Source organism: Salminus brasiliensis, chromosome 9 (genome assembly GCF_030463535.1).
Source record: "Salminus brasiliensis chromosome 9, fSalBra1.hap2, whole genome shotgun sequence".
Taxonomy (NCBI): Eukaryota; Metazoa; Chordata; class Actinopteri; order Characiformes; family Bryconidae; genus Salminus; species Salminus brasiliensis.
In genome coordinates, this window is record NC_132886.1 from 37105632 (window position 1) to 37123416 (window position 17785).

General features: G+C 41.7%; 1 protein-coding gene across 1 annotated transcript in view; it reads left to right on the forward strand.

Moving 5' to 3' along the window:
- Nucleotides 1-17785, forward strand: part of epha4b (eph receptor A4b) — a 153800-nt gene that overhangs the window by 39251 nt on the left and 96764 nt on the right. The window lies entirely within an intron of this gene.

The following is a 17785-nucleotide window of genomic DNA, read 5'->3' on the forward strand; positions in this document are numbered from 1 at the left end:
GGAGGACTTCTGGTAGATCCTGACCACTGCATACCGGGAATCCTCTACAAGACCTGCCTGGTGTTCCGGAGATGTCCTGGCCCAGTCGCTTGCCCATTTTTCCAGCTTCCTGTTTGTCTGGAAGTCATCATACCTCCCTGTTTGTTTTTATTTTTGCGACTTTCCCAGACCTTTGGCTTCCCATGTCCACACGGAAAGCCTCCTGGCCGCATCCTGGGTGTAAATGTGGAGCGTAATCAGTCGGAGTGTTGTCTGCTGTCGGGAGAGGAACCGAGGCAGAGCGGCGAGCCGTGATCATGTACAGCCTCTCCTGGCGTCCTCCCACTCTGACTAATCCCGTACATTCACCACCGCAGACCTGATCTGCACAGTCAGAGGGATTATATAACCATTAAACCAAGCTCTGCTGTCATAACACACTCACACACACTCTCACACACTCAGTAAAACCTCCCGCCGCTGCAGAGATCTCTGTCCCACTGCCTTTTCATCTGCCTGCACTTCTCCCCACTTCTCTATATCAGGTGTCTCTCTCTCTCTCTCTCTCTCTCTCTCTGTCTGTGAAGAGTTTGGTGGGATTTCTCCTCTGTCTCTCTGTGCCCCCCTCAGGAGGCTGGAACAGACCATTCATGCTGGCTGCGTCTGCCACGACCAATTACAGCCCAAGCACACGGACACCTGTCATATCCCTCTGCCTCGAAATCCAATCCTCTCTCTCTCTCTCTCTCTCTCTCTCTCTTCTCCAGCTTCTCATACTTCTTACACACGATGGCATCAGTACATGTGCCTTACTCCACCCCATCTCCACCTCAATGCCCTGTGACTCCACCCAATGTCCTTAACACTGAGTCACTCCACCTCATCTTCTCAACACCTCATCAATTCACCCATCTCTTCAAACGCCCTCTTACTCCACCTCGTCTCCTCAACGCCCCCTTACGCCACCTCATCTCCTCAGCGCCCTCTTACTCCACCTTCTTCTCAACGCCCTCATTCTCCACCTCATTTTCAATGCCCTCTTACTCCACCTCGTCTCCTCAACGCCCTCTTGCGCCACCTCGTCTCCTCAACGTCCTGTTACTCCACCTCATTTTCTCAGCACCTCCTGCACCTCCTTTTCCTCAATGCCTCCATACTCCACCCTATCTCCTTAGTGCCCTTTCGTCATCTACCTCGTCTCAAAAACCCTGTACTGGTTCGGAATGCAGGATTGGGGCAGCAGTATAAACCCTAGTAAGTCCTTCGAGGGAACAGTTTGCTCAGATGTAAGCGTCAGCAGCAGTCAGCGTTGTTGTTGTTGTGTGTGTGTGTGTGTGTGTGTGTGTGTATACGTATACGTGAGGCCGGCTGCCTGTGGGTCCTGCTCAGCAGTGTTGGAGAGCTGGTTGATTTGATTTTGCAGGAAGGAGATGTGGGTCACGGCTATCAGCGGGCCGCACCCCGGCCGAGGTGAGCCTTTAGCGGGCCGTCATCTCCACTGCAGGTCTGTGAGGCGGCATGCTGGGCTAAACGCGGCCCGCGCTGAAGCCCACTTATCAGATTAGAGCTCCGACGAATCACTTTAACACTGACTCTAATAGCTACCGAAGTTGAATGGTGTGTGTGTGTGTGTGTGTGTGTGTGTGTGTGTGTCTCTGAGTGATATTGAATGGGAGCGTAATGGACAGTGTAGCGATAGCTCTCTGCTCTCCTGGCATTCATACAAAAGCTGGTGCTTGACATTTCTGTTTCGGGGCACTTTCACCACAAAGAGAACCTACTTTTGACAGTTCACCCCTTCTGGACAACAATGAGGCATTTACATACAGTAGCATGCAAAGGGTTTGGCACCCCTGAACAAAATGTCTGTCACTGTGAGCCCAGTGGGCACTGGACGTCATTTTGATGTCAGAAAGACCTTGGACTCAAACATCGGATAGATGTTGAATTTTAGCTGAAATTTGGTTAGAAATCAACATCCACATATCCTTCAAAAATCAACGCTGAATTGTGGTTAGAGATTAAAGTCACAAATATCCGTCAAGGATCAACACTAGGTTGAAATCAAGCTCCAACGTTAGACAGACGTTCATTTTTGGTTGGAAATCAAAGTCACATGTCCGGCAGAAAACAACATTGGGTTGAAATTAAGGTCCAACATTGTACAGATGTTGAATTTAGGTTAGATATCAAAATCACATATCCGTCAAAAAACAACATTGGCCTGATATCAACCTCCGAGGTTAGACAGACATTGAAATTTTGTGTGAGAAAAGTTCCAAAGCTCCAAAGTTGTGCAAAGTTATGAGAGAAAATTGAAATTAAGTTCCAATGTCAAACAGATGTTGAATTTGTATAAAGATCAAAGTTGAAAGTTGAAAACACTGGGTTGAAATCAAGGTCCAACGTTAGACAGACGTTGAATTTTGTTCGGAAATCAAAGTGACATATCCGATAGAAAATCAACATTGGGATGACCTCAAGCTTCAACATTGTGCAGACATTAGATTTTGGTTGGAAATCAAAGTCATATCCTCATCAAAAAACAACATTGGGTTGAAATCCAGGCCCAACATTGTACAGATGTGGAATTTGGCTTGGATATTAAGTCACTTATGCATCAAAATCCAACACTGGGTTGACATTAAGCTCCAACGTTAGATAGACATTAACATTTTGGTTGAAAATCAAAGTGACATATCCTATAAAAAACAACATTGGGATGACCTCAAGCTTCAACATTGTGCAGACATTAGATTTTGGTTGGAAATTAAGTCATATCTTCATCAAAAAACAACATTGGGTTGAAATCCAGGCCCAACATTGTTGAATTTTGGTTAGAAATTAGTCACATGTCCTTCAAAAAACATGGACTTGAAATCGACCTTCGATGTTAGACAGACATTAAATTTCCATTGGAGATTAAAGTCACACATCTGTCAGAAATTAACTCCCTATGTTAGACAGACGTTGAATTGTGGTTGGAAATCGAATCACATGTCTGTCATTGAAATCCAGGTGCAACATTGTAAAGATGTTGAACTTTTCTTAGAAGTTAAGTCACCTTTGAATACAAATTCAACATTGGGTTGACCTCAAGCTCCAGTGCTAGACAGATGTTGAATTTGGTTGGAGGTCAAAGTCACATTTGTGAAACAAAACAACATTGGGTGGCGTCAACATCAGACAAATGTTGAATTTTAGTTGGAAGTCAAATTCACATATCCATCACAGTCCAACACTGGGTTGATCTCCAGCTCCAACATCAGACAGATGTTGAATTTTAGTTGGAAGTCAAATTCACATATCCATCACAGTCCAACACTGGGTTGATCTCCAGCTCCAACATCAGACAGATGTTGAATTTTAGTTGGAAGTCAAATTCACATATCCATCACAGTCCAACACTGGGTTGATCTCCAGCTCCAACATCAGACAGATGTTGAATTTTAGTTGGAAATCAGTCACCTATCCATCACAGTCCAACATTGGGTTGACCTTAAGATCCTTTGTCAGACAGATGTTGAATTTGTTTGGAGATCCAAGTCACAAATTCATGCAAAAAAAAAAACATCATTGGGATCACATTAGGATCCAACATCAGACAGATGTTGAATTTTAGTTGGAAGTCAGTCACCTATCCTTCACAGTTCAACTCTGGGTTGACCTCAAGCTCCAGTGCTAGACAGATGTTGAATTTGGTTGGAGATCAAAGTCACACATTTGTGAAAAAACAACATTGGGATGACCTCAAGCTCCAACGTTAGACAGACGTCTGCGTATCAGCTGTACTGCTGTGCTGATCTACGACCACAGCACACAGTATTGCACTCCCTGTACTCCCAAGACGAGGATTAGGTCCGTATCATGTGACCCCAGTCTGCTTTCCTTTCTCTTCCCTTCCTTCTTTCTTCACTCTTTTCCCACCATCATTCCCAATCCATCCCGCTACAGCTGCAGCACTAAACGCTGCACTCTCTCAGCTCGTCCTTTTCATCTCCAGCATTCCTTCCCTCTGCACCTCTTCAGTTCCGTAACCGAGCGTTAAATCACATCATTATTTAACCGGATGAAAAGGCAGAGCGCCGAGCGGCCGTCCTCCGCTCGCTTCCACGTGTCTAATTAAAGTAAAATATGTACTAAACCTTTCGCACACTCGCGCACTCATTCGTGCCTGCCTCCGCTGGCCCTCGGGGGACACAGGGGGGCTATATTTGGCTGTGAGGTTTCAACGGAACATCCATTTACTTCTCTGGCCTTGTTTCCCTTCTTTTCTGCAAATAGCTGGGAGTAAAATTCATACATTTAGCGTCCGAAGAGGCAGGCGAGCCAGAGGTGGGGGTGGAGGTGGAGGTGGAAAAAGGGGAAAGAGGAGACCGGGTGAGGGGGGGGGGGGGTGCTGAAATGAGGAGCAGCTGGAGGGCTGCAGGGAGGGGGACACTGGGGCTTTGTGAGAGGACGATGGGGTTCAGGAGAACAGTGAAAAGGTTCTAGATTGATACTCAGGGAGTTTGTTCACGCTTTCCCCTCAGAACCCCCTGCAGAACCATCTGCTGCTGGACCCACACACCCCACTTCTCCAGCAGCGCTGAACAGACACCCTGCCGTCGAGAGAGAGAGAGAGAGAGAGAGAGAGAGAGAGAGACAAAAAGTACAGAGAGATGCTGAGAGGGTAAGAGATGGGAGAGAGAGAGATTGAGAGGGTATGATAGCAGAGAGGGCAAAAAACAACACTCCAGGGCAAGTGAGAGAGAGAGAGCGAGAGAGGGAGACATTACGGGAGTGCAAAAGCAGAGAGAGAGGGCAAGTGAGAGAGAGAGAGAGAGAGAGGGTGTGAAAGCGGAGAGAGAGGGCAAGTGAGAGACCCTGATAGAGAAAGCAGAGAGAGGGAGACACACAGAGAGAGAGAGAGAGAGAGAGAGAGAAGAAAGAGGGCAAGTGGGGGTGGGAGAGATGGCAGAAAGGGAGAGGTTGAGAGGGAGCGAGAGCAGAGAGAGAGGGCAAGTGAGAGAGAAAAAGAAAGACCGAGAGGTTGAATGGGTGGAAGAGAGAACAGAGAGAGAAAGGGCAAGTGAGATGGACAGAGAAAGCAAAGAGTGAGTGGGTGAGAGAGAGAGTGAGAGAGAGTGAGAGAGATGCACTGGAGTAATGACTAACTTGCTGCTTGCCTGTCCCTCTCTCAGTACTGACACACACACACACACATACCTACACACCTACACTCGTCTACCTTCTGTTGAAATATGACTTGTGAGATTTGCGGAAAACAGGAGGGGGTCGGTGTTGGCGGGGTCAGGGTTGGGGGTCTGAACAGCAGTAAAACAGACAAGATTTCCCAAAAGGAAGCTAAAGTTCTCTGTAAATGAGGAAAATGTCTTCTCCAGGTTTGATGATGGACCTCCTCACCTTCTGAAACAGTTCAGCATCACATCACCGAGAGGAAGCTTCAGTTTGACCTTCAAACCACAAAGTGCTTCGTAGACTTGGGGTCAAATATCTACAAACCAGACATGATACTGGAACCGAATACCTGTGTGAACGTATGACCTGCGTAATAACGAAGAAGGGACCGAGGGGGTGGAGTCTAAAGTGTCTGAAACCATCATGGCCAGTGAGCCTGCCATTCCCATCAACCTCCCCCTCCTTGCTGGACCTCCTATTTTATAATACCCCTGATTTTAGACATAATAATGAATAAGCAGGTGTCCGAATACTTTTGTTTGTATTGTGATTGGTCAAGACGATAGTTTTAGAGCTTTTGTGCATATTTCAGCCTTAAAAAAAAAATGCAGCAAAGGCATGTAGCATAGGCAGAGCATTTTACAGATGCCACACTGGTGTAGGGGCCATGGGTTCCAGATGTGTACAGATGTTGCATTCATGTCCCCATTGACCCCTCTGCTGAAATAACAATAGCAGCGCTAAACTAAAAGGCCTGAGTGAGAAAGGCACTCTGACCATCAATAATGCAAAGACCGTGGCATGAGCATGTGCACTCCCAGTCAGGACTAGAGCTGCATGGTGGACCAGTTCTTAAACCCTGTTGCTTAAGCGGCTGAGTGGACAGTGCTGCAGTTTGAGGTGAGGGGACATGGGCGCCTGCCCTGAAATTCTCATGTGCCGAACCAGCAAGCACTGGCTCATTTCTTCATTAGAAGGGGTGTCCACAAACATTTGGATATATAGTGTATGAATATCAACTTGGCAAACATCAAGTACTCCTTGATAAGTTAACGAACTAATACATTGGCACGTCGTCCGCTGAGGAGAAAAGATGCGTAGTCTTTGCGGCGTTACTTTTTTGTGTGCTTTTTTCTTTTTCTTTTAGTGGTGTTTTTTTTTTTTTCTTGCAGGATCCTTAACATCTGTTTATTAAGTCTTAAGGATAATCCATTTTTTCAGGCCAGTCTTGGACAAGATGTTCATGTAATCCACCAAAACATGTGAGTGATAGCACATTGTTCATTTACTACATTCTTAATACATCTCTGAGTATACTGTAACTGAAATATACTGTATAACTAATTATAGTAAGAGGTCTTTGTGCCGTCTTTGATAACTTTGCTGGTCGCTAATCAGTGATCAGACAGCAATAAAGACATAATGTCAATGACAGCAGAAAACAACTGTAATTTCATTATTAACAAAAAAAAAAGGTTAAATAAATGATTCACCCATTTCATTGGATAGGTACAGGCCCACCCAGGCCCCCCTCCTGTACCAACACTCCATTTCCCATCCTGTCAGAGGCCAGCCAGAGCCATATGACAGATCCTTCTTGCTTGAAAGGACATTTTCCTAATTGCTCATTGGTGCAAAAGACCAGTGATCAATGATATGCAGTCCAAAGCGACTGTGCAGTGATAATAACTAGGCTCTGAAAGCCAGAACTATTGGTAACATGACGGCTGGAGTCGTGGCGAGGGTGAGGGGGTGTGGGGAGTTGGGAGACAGAAGAAAAACAAATCAATTGACGAAATCTTTCCGGAAATATCACAGGCCAGCGGCTGCAAGTCCAAGCACCTCGCCGGCCAAATCCGACATGGCCTTTGCGTCATTAACAGAAGCTTACTTTTTGATAATGTCACCGGGTGCTTTTAATCCCTTCCCACACGCGCCATCGACTTTCTCCACATCCGCATGCGAGCAACTCCAAGCTGCAGGAGTTAGCGCTAGCAATTATTAACACATGGCATTTGAGAGGCAGCGAGCTAATCGCCTCTAATCACCATCCGCCGTTCTTCTCCTGGGCCTCGGACGAGCGGGAGGTTGGCCGTGTCGGCCACTGCCGCAGCCGCCGCACTAGCTTCATTAAGAAAGAGCCGTGAGCTACACGTCTCTTATTATGATTATAGAGAGAGCTTATTTCATGCTGTCTTTGGTCACTTAGCTGGTCAAAGTCGGGACGCGTAGGTCCTCTTTACACTTCATTATGACGTACTTGGTTAACATGTAATCTGACTCTGAAATTTTACTCATAGTATTCAACAGATCTGGTGCCTTACTGGCCCTGGATGACTATGCAGAAGCGACTGGTGGTCATTCTAGGAAATGGGTGCCATCTCCATTACTTTCTAAAATCTACAACATAAACGACATGTTCATAAATTAAAAAAAAAACTCTTTCCACATCCAGCATGAAATCCTCATCAATATTGTCATTTTTATTCAGACACAGGGACCATATTCACAATAAAATAAAACTGTTACAGGGTGGTAATGTCATCCTAAAATGGCTGCAGATCTTCATGCGAAGAATTTCTTGACCTAGCACACATGCCAGTCTATTTAAAATATCATTTTCTTTTCCGTTTTTGTTTCCATAACGAATGAGTGTGACAGGGTGGTAAGTCAAACTAAGGAATGTACACCTATAATAAAATTCTGATAAACATGCATTTAAAAATATTGTAAAAATACCTTTTATGTGAACGAGGATGAGGGACAATATTTTAGATGCCGATGTCATGTTGGCTAATATGGGCATGTAAAAGTGGCCATGCATTAAGAATTATTCAAACATAGTATGTCATTTTTTAAGAAATTGTATTTTTCGCAGTATATTGTGTTTAATGCATCCCATCAAACACTGCAGACACAAATGGAACCCATTCCAGAGAATTACTAGAGATTGAGGGCAAAAAAAACAACAATGCTGGAACGGAGTCGTGCTGGTCCTCTTTTTTTTCAGTTTGACTCTGTTAATAATTCATAACTCTGGCTGCAGGAACATGCAGTAGTGCAGGCCAAACTCGTCGCTTCACAGTATCTGCCAACCTAAATGAGGCTTGTCAATATTCTAGAAATATTGTTATTTCTGTTATATCAGTTGCGCTAGAAAGAGAGGACTCCCGCCAGTGAAAAGCAAAATGGGCTGAGTTTGCTTTTTATATAAGCTCAGCATTTAAAAGCCCATGTCTTACGTATAAGTCTTTCTGATATCCACTATTGTCTACAAAGGCAACTGCACATTGTTAAAAATAATTATTTTAAAATGCTAGAAAGGGTTGTTCGAAGGATGCCATACAAGAACCTGTTTCGGTTCCATAATAATTAAGTTTTAAAAAGATACATTGGTAAAGAACCTTTACAAACAATTTTTTAAAACCTTCTATCATATATATGTATGTAATGTTCATTGTAGAGACGAAAACACTTGCATAAGAATGCCCTGTAGGGAGTACACTTAGTACATACTTTTCCCTATTCCCTATGCAATTCATCAAATTATGGATTCTATATCTCAATAGAACATTATATATCTGTAATAGAACAGAATTGGCATTAATTTATATCTAGTGCTATAAACGTTATAGGCCTGAATACAATACAAATCTATGTTGTTTGAACCATATTTTCTGACCTAAATACATGAAAATATCTGCACTCAAATAAATCCAAAAATAAATCAAATGGATTAAAATTTTCTATACAAAATTGAACCGTGCAAATATCTAAAAAATGCTTTTGCATAACATGTATAGTACAATTTACTATTACTTATTAAAAACCTTCATATGGCTTATAAAATACTTACTTTCCACAAAAAGTACATAGTATATAATCTTTAATTATTACTTGTTGTATTGGATGGATGGCTAGGGTTAGACTGAGTAACACTGTTGAAACCTACCGCCCCCATGTTTATACTGTACTTTAGCCTGACTCAAACAATAAAGCTCTGAATTCTGACTTCTACAACCCATTATGGTTTAAAATGTGTTCCACTTGAACCTGTAACTGCACAAAAAGTCTGTATTGCTTTTTACTCAGTTAGTCAATCTCAGAATAACTGTTTTGATCTGATCTCCCTCACGTATTTCTCTTCCATTCATGTTAATTGAAACGTCCCAGTTCAACCTAACCACATCGCCCACCATGCCTCTGAACTCCCGTTTATCCATCAATCCAGCGAGTTGCAATAACCTGCGATTCATGCTGCGGACTCGCAGCACAAGCACGGTGTAAACCCCAAGCCCGACCACTCCATTAGATCCCCCTCAGGCCGGGCTTAATTGGCAAAGCCGCCAGCTCAGCCTTTGAAGACTCCGCTCCTGCAAAGTAAAGTATATTATGGTAAGCCAATTAGCGGAGAGTTAAGCGAGCGCGCTGTGTCGGCAAGAGCAGTTAATGTTTTAGCAGCTGCGAATTCCTCAATGACATGATTTCAAACAGGCGTCTGGAGCGAGCGTGACACTGTCTCATAATAAGAAGTCTTTAGGAGGAGAAAGCCCAGGCTTTGAATGTTGATCTTGATTAATGGGCTCCAGTCAGCAGGATTTCAAAAAGTCCATCGCTGCCTACCAGGATGTTATAACGAAGAAAAAGCTAGAAAGTAGATTGAAAAGGCTTGAGTACTGGAATGTCAAGAGATGTTTTGAAGGCTGAACCATCCACAGATACCACGTTTTATCATACTCGTACTTGTAAACCTACAGTACCATGTAAAAGTGAGGGATGGGCCTTCAATTTGTTGTTCCAGTTTCAGTAAAAAGCTCCAGTCAAAGCAAAATAGATGACGTCCATGTTTTTAATTGTTCAGGAGATCTTCTGAGAAGGTTAGATAGAAGGTGATCCACTTGCATAAGGATGCCGAAAGTCAAAATAAAGATTTAAAAAGTGGACTTTCTAAAACTGGACTAAATTTCTAATCATTTCTAATAATCTGAAAACATCCCCAGGTGTTTCTGTTCATCCTTTCACTGTGAGAAGACAGATCAACACTGTGGATCTTGAAGAAGATCTTCAGATCAAAATGAAGAAATTAAACCGCAGAAGTTGCTACTATTCTCATAGCCTGACCACCTCTGAATCCAGACCTCGACGTCATCAGATGTGTTTTTTTTGGTCCAAACGAGGATATCAGCATCCATATAGATGAGGATCAGGTCATCAGTGTTCATCTATCCTCTCCAAAAACCCTGGTACACAACAGGTGTCATCAGCCAGCCTGGGAGGAACAAGGCCTTCGTGTTCACTCTAGACCGGAATGGAGCGAGACAGGGAATTCATGTTTCATCAGAATCGTAATTCTGTTCACTCGCCTTCATTGCCGCACAGAAAGCCTCCCAGGCTTCCACACGACACAGCAATAGCAGAAAGAGCCAGCTGTCATTGCCAACAGCAGTAGCGTAGGCTCTGCCGGGTCAGCGATTCATTGAAATGAGACTACAGGACGAGATGAAAGCCAGAAATGAGTCGTCTCGTGAATATCCGCTCCGAAATTTAATGGGATACGAACCAGGGATTGAGGAAAAGGCAAAGGAGAGCAAGAATGAGAGTAGGAGACGATGAGAATGAGGATCAGTTTTCTTTAGTCTTGTAGATTTTTTTTTTTCCAGGCTGTTCAATTTATTTTAAAGGGCCCGTTTTACAGACCTCTCTTTTTGAGGTATAGGTGGTCTCAGAACGCACCGTTCAAAGCTGTGTTTTCTTGATTGCTTTTGTAGTGTCACATTTCCATGTATTCAGCTGACAGCAGATCCACGGTTCCACACCTGTAAGCTGAAGTAAGAAGTAGTGTCTCAGCCTGGACTGATTTCAGAATGAGGCATTCGGCCAAACCAGATTTCAACCCATCCTCAGTGCTGTGGCTGGGAAAATGAGACGGGCTACTGAAGCTGTAATTGATCGTGTTTTATGTGTCATACTTTTTGCCCAATCATACATGCATTACAGCCAATTAAGTAAAGTTGTGGGCAAATTCTAAGCTAAAGCTAAGAAACGTACATGTTGATAAAAATTAACTGAAGCATAGTCCTGGCTAGAGGTCTTGGCCATGTTGAGAACCTTGGCCAAGCAGAACGTAGCACTAAGAACCTCGGGCAAGCAGAGCGTAGCGTTGAGAACTTTGGCCAGACAGATCATAGCATTAAGAGTCTTGGTTAAACCGATTATAGCATCAAGAGTCTTTGCCAAGCAGAGCGTAGAATTGAGAACCTTGGCCAAGCAGAAGGTAGCCCAAAGAACCCTGGCCAAGCAGAAGGTAGCCCAAAAAAACTTGGCCAAGCAGAATGTAGTGTTGAGAACCGTGGCCAAAGAGAGAGTAGCATTGAGAACCTTGGCCAAGCAGAATGTAGCCCTAAGAACCTTGGCCAAGCAAAATGTGGTATTAAGAGTCTCGGCCAAGCAGAACGTAGCGCTAAGAGTCTTGGCCGAACCGATCATAGCGTTAAGAGTCTTGGTCAAGCAGAGCGTAGAATTGAGAACCTTGGCCAAACGGAACGTAGCTCTAAGAGGCTTGGCCAAGCACAACTTAGTGTTGTGAACCTTGGTCAAGGAAAATGTGGTATTAGGAGTCTTATTCAAGGCGAGTGTAGCGTTAAGTGTTCTGGCCAAGCAGATTGTAGTGTTAAGAGGCTTGGCCAAACAGAACGTAGCGCTAAGAACCTTGATCAAGCAGAACGTAGCGTTAAGAGTCTTGGTCAAACAGATTATAGCGTCAAGAGTCTTGGCTAGGCAGAATGTAGCGTTAAGAACCTTGGCCAAGCAGAATGTAGCGTTGAGAACCTTGGCCAAGCAGAATGTAGCGTTGAGAACCTTGGCCAAGCAGAACGTAGCCCAAAGAACCTTGGCCAAGCAGAACGTAGCCCAAAGAACCTTGGCCAAGCAGAACGTAGCCCAAAGAACCTTGGCCAAGCAGAACGTAGCCCAAAGAACCTTGGCCAAGCAGAACGTAGCCCAAAGAACCTTGGCCAAGCGGGACGTAGCCCAAAGAACCTTGGCCAAGCGGGACGTAGCATTGAGAATCTTGGCCAAAGGGGAATGTAGAGTTAAGAGTCTTGTTCAAGGAACCTTTCTATAGTGTGTATAGTATAGTGTGTGTATAGTATAGTATAGTGTGTATAGTGTGTGTGTATAGTATAGTGTGTGTGTATAGTATAGTGTGTGTATAGTATAGTATAGTGTGTATAGTGTGTGTGTATAGTATAGTGTGTGTGTGTAGTGTGTGTATAGTGTGTGTATAGTGTGTGTATAGTATAGTATAGTGTGTATAGTGTGTGTGTATAGTATAGTGTGTATAGTGTGTGTGTATAGTATAGTGTGTGTAGTGTATAGTATAGTGTGTGTAGTGTATGTATAGTGTGTGTATAGTATAGTGTGTGTGTATAGTATAGTGTGTGTATAGTATAGTGTGTGTATAGTATAGTGTGTATAGTGTGTGTATAGTATAGTGTGTGTATAGTATAGTGTGTATAGTGTGTGTATAGTATAGTGTGGTTGGGTTCGTGCCCTGGTAAGGAATGAAGCCCTAGGCTGCCAGTCAGAGTTTACTCTTCAAGATGTTTCTGAGCCCCCTCGTCTGAATCACTCTGAAATTGCCGACTCAGACATGAAGCTAGGAGCTGAGGGCTTCCTTCACGTTTCTGAAATTTCATGCCCCGGAGAGCTCAGGAGGGGATGCTGGGAGTGGTTTGGTTGAGCGGTGCTGCAGTTTTTATTAGCCTTTATGTAAAAGGCCTCAAGTCTGTAAATGACATAGAATAGGACCTGGCAGCTGGCTGTACACCAGCCACACAGTTCGATGACAAAGCTGGGCTTCAGGGCTTCTTCGAACAAATATTTTTCGAATTGTGAGCACGAGTTTTTGCTCCCCCAATTAGTAAAGCCTAATTGACCGCAATTAGCATATTGGCAGATGTATTTTTTTATTGACTTAAGGGCATTAAGTCATACTGTGAGCTTAATGCAATTGCTTTTTTATATGTAGGCATGAAGCCTTCTGTTTGGATGAAGGGTGGTTTATTAATTCATGTATTTATTTATTTATTTATTTATTTATTCATGGGAGTAGCATTTTGATTGCATTTGTAATGTGTGCTTCTTTACTAACGTTGTCCATCTCTTTATTTAAATAGTGTGGATAGACCTCATTTGAATGCTAGCTAAAACTGCTACTACATTATCGTCCTTGCTATGTAGTGCTATTCTATACATTCTATTTGTATGTTGTCTGTTTGTATGTTAGCGTAGCTAAGGCATCCTGAGTGTAAGACAATTTTAACTACAACTTTAACTACAACTTTTTTAACCATAATTTTGCATTTTTTAACTACAATTTTAACTTTTTTAACCATAATTTTGCATTTTTTAACTACAATTTTAACTTTTTTTAACTATAATTTTAAATTTTTTAACTACAATTCTAACTTTTTTTTAACTACAATTCTAACTTTTTTTTAACTACAATTCTAACTTTTTTTAACTATAATTTTACATTTTTTAACTACAATTGTAACTTTTTTAACTACAATTTTTTACTTTTTGTCAGATTTAAGTTGCTACTTCTGTAATTGAAATTGTCTTACACTCAGGACGCCTTAGCTACGCTAAAATGCAGGCATCGTGTTTGTATGTTAGCGTAGCTAAGGCATCCTGAGTGTAAAACAATTTTAACTACAACTTTAACTACAACTTTAACTTTTTTAACTACAATTGAAACTTTTTTTAACTATAATTTTACAGTTTTTAACTACAATTTTAACTTCTTTAACTACAATTTTAACTTTTTTTAACTATAATTTTACAGTTTTTAACTACAATTTTAACTTTTTTTAACTACAATTTTTTACTTTTTGTCAGATTTAAGTTGCTACTTCTGTAATTGAAATTGTCTTACACTTAGGACGCCTTAGCTATGCTAAAATGTAAGGCATCCTGAGTGTAAGACAATTTTAACTACAACTTTAACTTTTTTTAACAACATTTTTTACTTTTTTTAACTGCAATTTGAACATTTTTAACTACAATTTAGACTTTTTTTAACTATAATTTTAACTTTTTTAACTCCAATTTTAACTTTTTCAACTAAAATTTTTTTACTTTTTGTCGGATTTAAGATGCTACTTCTGTAATAAAAAAATTGTCAATTTCAACTACAGAAGTAGCATCTTAAATCCGACAAAAAGGTCTTAGAAATGAATATCTGGATGCGTTTAGGGAGAATTTTTATAGAGCCATTTTGTGAACATGTAGTACGGGAACCTGAGATTGGTGACAGTCTAAGTCCATTCTTTGTTAGCAGTGGTAGCCTAGCGTCACTCGTTCTGAACTTTAAAGAAGATTAAGGACCAGTCTGAGGGAGAGGAGGTTTATACAATATAAAAATTAATGTGAGTGTGTGTGTGTGTGTGTGTGTGTGTGTAAGTGTGTGTGCGTTTTGTGTTCGAGTCTATACGCAGGGTCTGTCTTCAGACAGCAGGCGGAGGAGTGTAGCACCTGCTGGAGAAACGTGAGCCTCAGCCTGCAGCGTTAAATATTTACCACTCAGCCTCTCACATGACTCCACACATCACACAACACAGACTCCCTTCACTCTCTCTCTCTCTCTCTCTCTCTCCCTTCACTTATCCCTCTCTTTTCTCACTTCCATCCCCTCATCTCGGCTCTTATTCCCCAGAGCTTCTATGCTTTTCCTCCTGCTCTCTCTTCTCTCCTCTCCATCAGCTTCTCTCCACTCTGTCTCTCTGCCATCTCTATGTCTCTATTTCTGCCTCTCTCGCCCTCCCTCCCTCACTCTATCTGACACATTGAGGAAACTGTTGGTATTGGTTAGGAGGTATGCACCAACCCCACAAATTTTTTAGACCCCTCCATGCTTAAAAAAAAAAAAAACGTTATGCATTTTTTTACCCCGATTTGAGTCCTGATTCTGAATCTACCCGAGTCTGTGCAGGTTGGCTCTAGTCTGCAAATTGTTCGGCAGTCGGAGTCGACAGACGCAGCTGAAACAGTGGAGTGTCGGCGAGCTCAGAGACAGCAGTGAGGAGATACCGTCGCTGATCGTCGCCAGCTCTAACAAACGTGTGTCGTTTGACAATTTATTTGAGAAAATTCTGAACTTTCAACCCCTGCCAGCCTAATATGTCAGTCATTAAATTTAAATTAAAATGTAATATAAAGTTATAAATATATTTCATATATTTAATATATATATATATTTATAGTATTAAATGCATATAAATATGCATTTAAAGTCATTAAATTAAGTCATTAAACTGGTCATTTAGTTTTAGATAGTGATCAATTGGCATAAAAATAATTGCATAAACATAATTCTATATTTTAAATAAAATTTAGACGCATGTTTCACATCTAAATTTACATCAAAATGAATTAACGAGTCAAAAGAATCAAGTAAGGTGGGAGGGGTGCAGACTCCAGTCTGTACAGACCATGCTGACTGTGTCTTTACAGCTACGACCGTTCCTCTTTTGGGTCAGTGCTGTGAAATATAGATCACCACTAGAGCGTTTCTATTGGTCCATACATCCAGAATTGGTTACACAGTGTCCGGAAGAGCTACAGGCTTCAAACGATGACCAATGGAGAATCGGACAGTAGCGATATGCATTTGAGATGTGTTCGGTTCGGTCCGGTCCTGTGACAGGTTGAAGTCGTGCAGCGGTTGATCCCTAGCCAAGTGCGAGAGACCCCGGTCTCCTTATTATTCCTGTGGTGTTCCTAAAGCTTCGGAGGAGCTACCCAGCTCTCGTTCGCTAAGAGCCGACCCCTTCCTTATTATTATTTCCCAGCCTTCTTTACTTTCTCTTTCTCTCTGTTCCTGGACCACATCGAGGAAGGCCCGCTCGCCCACTCGCTCCTGCTCCGCACACAAAGCGCCCGAATTGCAGCTGGGATCAATTTGGGTTTCGAGTGTGCCTGGGTGATTATAGCCCCTGTAGGAATGCCTGAAATTAGTGAGCGATCAGCCTGGGTTGCTCTTCATGATCTGTAATTGTACCGAGAGCGGAGACACAGCCGCCCCAGCTGGGATTTTCACCCAGACTAACGCCCCCACCCTGCCTTAGCCTTAATGCTTCCATCCCAACTCTGAGACAGTATCTGTCCCTTTTAGCTTGCAGTGCGCTCTCAGTCTGTGTGGAGCTGGAGCTGAAACAGTGGAGTGACTGCGAGCTCAGGACAATAGAGTGAGTCGGAGTCAACAGTGAGGAGATACCGTTTGTGGAGGAGATAGGAGTTTTGACCCGTTCATACATAGGTTCTGAACTTTTAACCCCTACTAGCCTAATATGTCAGTCATGAAATTTTAGCTGGTCGTTTAGATTTGGATGGTGATCAATTGGCATAGAAATAATTGCACTTTTTTTTAATAAAATGTATGTGTTTTAAGTCTAAAATGGCAAATTTGCTGAATATATATCGTTTTTATAGATCAATCATAACTAAGGTAACTTCACTCAAGTGTGAAAACAATGTCCCATCATGTGCAGTATTTCTATTCTCTCATTTTCTAATTTCTTTCTTCAGTATCTTCAGTTTCTTTCTATTCTAATTAAATTGCAAGTGGCAACAATTGGGGTCCAAGCACTACACCCTTTTTCGAAGCCAATAAAGCACAAATGGTGGACAACCTGTACTATATTATAGTACAGGTTGGGTCTCAAAAGGAGATTGTTGGACATGGCAGTTAAGCCCCTCCCCCTTCTCAGATTGCCCTAGAATTTTTAGGTTCAGGTTTCTCCACAGCTCTCTACAGGGGACAGGTTTCTGAACTTCACTTCTCTTCTAAAGGTGTTCGAAAACCTTTTCTAGTAAATGTTGCTGTTTTTATAAGATTCACAACTTTTATTTAGGTTTTGTTTGAACTGCTAGCCAGTTTGTGTGTGTCTGCGATGAAAACATACCCTTGTGCATTTCGGTCAGCTTCAGTGATTACGATTGAAAGATTGTGCAGTGATTGCGACTGGCCTAATCAATAAGCAAAAGGAAGAAATATTTTATTATGATGTCAAATTGATGATCATTTAAATTTTTGTCATTTTTAGGTTACATTTTCTATATATAAGATAGTGATCACTAGATAGATAGATAGAAAATGTAACCTAAAAATGTGAATAATCATCAGTTTGACATCATATTTCTTTCTTTTGCTTATTGATTAGGTCTGGCGTTTTATATATATATAGTTTTTCCATCAAAAAAAAAAAAAAAAAAAAAAAAAATATATATATATATATATATATATATATATATATATATATATATATATATATATATATATATATATATATATATAATAGTTATTGATGGAAACTAACTAAGTTACACTTTAAAACAAGCTTAAGAAACATTAAGCTAAAGAAAAAAGTTAACCTTCAAAAACATCTACTTTACAAAAAGGCACATTTTGAGAAATGTTGCTTCAAAATCAAGCATTTTAGTCTGAAACGATCCGCAAGGCTAAAAAATCTTGGATAGCTCTGTTTTATACAAACACACTATCTTCCTTAGACTCAACCTGCATCTGCGAACATCTAACAGTCTCAGCTTTCTCATTTATTTG